The following is a 5,313-nucleotide window of genomic DNA, read 5'->3' on the forward strand; positions in this document are numbered from 1 at the left end:
TTCTCTTAGGAAATCACCAGACACATGCTAGTTAACAGAAACAGGAATGACTCTGCCTGTGAACTCACCCTGACCATCTGGAACAGAAACCTACAGCTCTGCTTGGGCTCAGACCCATCACCCTCATCTGCACCGTGCAAAGTGTGCCCAGAGCATCTCCCTGCAAGCCGCACTGCACCGTATGCATTCAGCACACAGCACAGCACGCTCTCCCCACGACAGCCTCCGCACCACCCTCCTCCAGGAGCCCAGATCCCTTTTGACAGCCCACAGGCAGTACTCGCCCTCCGTGTATTTGGCAGAGCCCTGCCTTACCCCACAGCTGAGTTCCTGCAGCTTCACAAACCAAGTGCCAGCCTTTTCTTGCCTGCTCAGCTGATGTGTCCCACCCCCACCCCCTCCCCTAGCACAGCTGTTCTCAGACCAGTCCCAGGTACACCTTCTGTGTTCGTGCTTCCAGAGAGCACCGCCTCTGCACAAGGTCAGCAATCCATCACACTTTCCCTAGCTCACCTGTGTCAGCAGTGCCGGCAGAACTCACTGCTCCTTTCACGCAGGGTGGCAGAAACACACCCATCTAGAGCCCACATGCATCAGCTTATCCCCAGATCTCTGCTGGCAGGGATGCACCAAGACCAGAACTCTGCTGCTGGCATGCAGCTACTTATGGCAAGAGCCTCACCTGAGCCTCCTGGATCTATGTTTTACCACAGCTGTCAAAGATCAGCATGGCCACCCATACTGCCCGGCCACAAGCTTTTACAGCAGGCCTCCCACCCCTGGGGCTGGGCACAGCCACGGAGTGTGCCTTGGGCGGCCTCTGGCACCTCTAACGGGGCGAAAAACCGCACCAGCTCTTTTCAGCCCCTGACTGTGGAAGCACTTTTGCAGCAGCAGCTCGTGGCTTGCATTGCATGCTGCCTCCAGGCGGCGAGCTGCAGGAGACGATCGCACGGCAGCCGTGCTGCTGGCTCCATCCCAAACCCACAGGACAGGCAGGCCTAACACCACTAGTGGCTGGGGATGTACCCTGTCTTCAGAACAGGCAGGATGGGGGTGTGAGATGGACAAACAGGCAGAGCTATGAGAAGCACCTTGCAAAACGTGGGAGCATATTAACAACATTGAAGATAAACAGGATTTTCATGGAAAGAGATTTCTCTGAAGTAACCAATGTTTCAAAAAATGCAGAATACATCTCTGCATAGAGAAGCCAAAAGGCTTTGTGAGACCTTCTCAGGGAAGTCCAAGTTTTGTGAAGCTGTGGCTTTGCTATGATGCTGCAGGAGCTCACTGGAAGGTGGCAGAAGGCAGGAGCTTGTTTTGTTTGTGGCTAAAAAGGTCAAAACATGGGGTTATTGACTCCACTTCGAGCACAGGGACTACTGCGATGAATTTGTGTCCTATCATTGTATCTGCATCCAAATCAGTGCTGGTAAACATTTACAGTGCTCAGCAAGAAGCAAAGGAGTCTGAAGGTTGTTCCTACAAAATGTAGGGGCTGGGGAGTTCCATGCTTCCACAGTGGCTTTGGTTGTGGTGCGAGGCTCTTGCTCGAACAAGGAAGCTGCCTGGATCTCCTGGTTGCTGTTCTGCGACCAGCTCTGCAGAGCCCAGCGTCCGCCCTCCTTGCCCTGCCACCATGCACGTGCAGATGGTGGAAAGTGATGTGCTAGGAGCAGCAGGAAGCTAAAGCAGTGGCAGACAACGCGCAAAAGAGAGGCAATACAGACAGCAGTTGAATGCCTTGGTCCTTCACCCTGGGGAGCACAGCTGGAGGTTTTTAAGACAAGTCATAAGAACAGCAAAAGTGGCCTGACCAGAAGTGGGAAGAATCCCTGATGCTTCTGGACAACAACGTCTGTTGCAGGGGCCCAGCACAGCTCAGAATGAGGCCACAGAACAGGTAGCACATGCTGAATGATGGGTCCTAATTCCTTGTGGAGGAAAGCAAGTGCTAGATGGTTCTGTTGCCTCCCTCATGCTGTGGAGGACCACGCCCTGTGCCTCTGGAGCCCCTTGGCTAGGCGGCGTGGGGGGAGACCACCCGGCCATTAACTGCCCTGCAAAACCTTCGAGCCCGGGGCCTGTCAGACACAAGCACGGGCTAGTGAAGCCAGCACAGCGTGAGCCTGCCAGAGCCCGCTCCTCAAGTAAAGCACCAAGACAAGAACCAGGGACTGGTTACAGCCCTGAGCCAGGTGTGGAAATTCTACCCCCAGAAGGCAGCCCAGGGTTTTCTCACCCTGTTGCAAGTCTTGTTGCTGTGTGGGTGGCTCACTACAAGTGAAACTAGCGGTGGCTGAGCCGGGGAGAAGCAGCCAACCTCAAACTCTTCAGCTTATGGCAAATTCCCCCGTGTCTAAGAGCTGGGGAAACAGCAGCAAGTAGGAAAGTCCCGGCAAGATATTAGTCACTGGCTTGGTAACCTTCAAGCAGGGGACAAACACCATGCTGCTGCGAATGCCCTGCTCTTACAGTGGAGCACAGACATGGACGCGGCTGATCCATCGCTGAGCTGGGGCGGGAGCTCCTCAGGACGCCTGCCATGCGCCGCGGACCGGGGCAGCTCTAGCGCAGTCATCCCCGTCAAACAGGCTGTGGGTCGCAGGCTGGTGCTGTACCAACTCTTGCCATTACAGTTGTCTCTCTACATTCAGAACACGGAATTTTAGGTCTTCTGCACAGATGGTCAGAGTTTTATAGAAAGTATTCTGGCTAAGGGCAAAAAAAGAAGCAAATGGCTGCTCCTCCCCCCTATGCAGCTAAACGTGCCGCAGCAGCCAGCTCCCCACTCCGCTCAGCTAGGGCTGCAGCCAGTTTTTTCTTCTGTTTCATCTTGCAGGCTTGCTGGAGGGGTAGAAGGTGGCTGGGTAGAAATTCCCCTGTTGTAGAAAGCCACAGAAAGAACAGGACGGAAGCAGCACAGCACAAGGGACAAAGGGACGAAAGCACCTTTGGCCAGAGCACAGCAGAGATGTCAAGGTCCTCTCGTTGCTTTCTCAGCTTGTCAAAGGAACGAGAATAGCCAGGACTTGGCAGTGCTGCTGCTGGCTGTTACAGGTACGCTGGGCGAGGGAGGTCGTCCTTCCCCTCTGCTCAGTGCTGGTGAGGCCACAGTCGCAGTGCTGCGTCCAGTTCTGGGCTCTCCAGTACGAGAGACATGAAAAGCACACCGAGGTATGGCAATTTAGTGAGCTTTAGCTTTGGCTGTGTTCGTGAGGTACCTGGAAAGCGCCCTCTTCCTCACTCAGGGTTTTTTTTTCCCCTTTGCTTCTGAGCAATCTGCTTTGCCAGACAATAGTCCCGCAGCTGAAAACCAGATGGGCTCACTGGCCTCGTTACTCTGATTGTCAGCAAGTTCATGCCGAGCTGTTGCTTGGCTTCTGACCTCACCACCGCAGTTTAGTCAGAGGGGCCTCGAGGACTGCATGCCACAGCTGCAACATCTGATGGAAAGCTGACGGCATCACATGGCAGCCTCAGAGTGGCGTGGTGAAAAAAATTAAAACTGGATAATGCGTAATCATGATACAGCACCATGTGTGAACCTGGGCAGACCTGTACGTGGCCCTCGGCGGGGGGGAATGACCTCTGTGTGTGCATGTGCCTGTGCACTGCATGGGCACGGTTCCCCTGAGAATCAGTCAAAAACCACCTATTCTTTGTGAAAGCAACTGTATGCAAAATGACGGCACCTCTGTCAGAGCCAGAACACAAACTGCATGTATCACGCTCCATAAGTTTTCTGCAGAAAAGACATTGCTGGGAAAAGGCAAACTGCCCTCTCAGTCTCCATTCACTAAGGATTTTTGTCACATAATTCCACAGTCACAGGTAAACATTAGGGATCAGGGTTTCGGAAGCCACAACCCCCTCATTTGGTTCGCTCACCCTGTGTTCCTTTGGCCATGTCCCTACTAGAATGCAACACCTAGAACCCCTCGTTCCCTTAGGTAAGTTTGTCGCTCACAATGGATAAGCACTTGGACATCCTTGCACCCTGCCTGAACAGTGCAAGGTCCCAAAGCAAGATGCAGAGGCAAGTTATTTAAAACGTTGACCCCTCCCTCGCCCTAAATTAACTTGTCCGTACTGCCAAGCACTTGACCCCACACCCTCGAGCTCCTGCTCCAGTCTCCTGCGGTTCTCATTAGCTGTCCACAGGCAACGACAAACCTTGTGATTGATAGGAATTTGCCAGCAGCCCTTCCGTACAGGTGAGTATTTCCAAGGAGCTACTACTGTTCAGGAGGAAGAGAAGGCAAGGCTGCGGCATTCCCTGCGAAGGAGCAGCAGTGCATCAGAACCAGCTTCTCCTGAGCTGGGAATGGACCTGCTTTTCTCAGGAGCCCATTTTGCTTATCCTGAGTCGGGTTGCTAATGCTTGGTAGGCAGCCAGGTGAGACCGATGTGGAGGTGGCGTGACTGTGAGTGAGTAACAAACAGCAGCTTAACTAGGCTAAACTTAGCACAGGCCTCCGCTTGCATTGCAGTCTTACAAAACAAACTGGAAAACACTGAAAATACACTTGGTGCGATCAGTAATCCCCTGCACTGGTAGGAGCCCTCCACCAGCTAAAAAGGACGTGCTTGGAGGGCCCCGGCCATCAGGAATGAAGCTCCTTTCTCAGGAGGGTAAGCTGCCATCACAGGCACAGGCTGGTCCCTGGGAGGTGTGGCCCAGGCCAGTACCCCTCGCTGGCACTCCTGGGAGCCAGCCCAAAGTCACAACTCCCACATGCTCTGGGCCCACCTTAGGCCAGGAACCTGTCAATTGACACCTACCTGTGCTTTATAGCCCGGCAATAGCTCCGGATGGAACCATCTGGACCTCTGTAAAGCCTTTGACATGGTCCCCCACAACATCCTTCTCTCTCAACTGGGGAGATACAGATTTGATGGAGGGCTGTTCAGTGGATAAGGAATTGGTTGGATGGTTGCATCCAGAGGGCAGCGATCAAAGGCTCGATGTCTGGATGGAGACTGGTGCCAAATGGTGTCCCTCAGGGGTCTGTACTGGGACCAGTGCTGTTTAGTATTTTCATCAATGACACAGACAGCGAGGTTGAGTGCACCCTCAGCAAGTTTGCATTTAACACCAAGCTGAGCGGTGTGGTTGACATGCCAGAAGGACGGGATGTCATCCAAAGAGACCTGGACGAGCTGGAGAGGTGGGGTCATGTGTGAACCTCATGAGGTTCAACAAGGCCAAGTGCAAGGTCCTGTCCCTGGATGGGGGCAACCCCCAGTACCCACCCAGGCTGGGGGATGAAGGGATGGAGAGCAGCCCTGCCCAGAGGGACCTGGGGG

The sequence above is a fragment of the Egretta garzetta genome, unplaced genomic scaffold (assembly GCF_000687185.1).
Source record: "Egretta garzetta isolate BGI_Z169 unplaced genomic scaffold, ASM68718v1 scaffold448, whole genome shotgun sequence".
Classification (NCBI taxonomy): domain Eukaryota; kingdom Metazoa; phylum Chordata; class Aves; order Pelecaniformes; family Ardeidae; genus Egretta; species Egretta garzetta.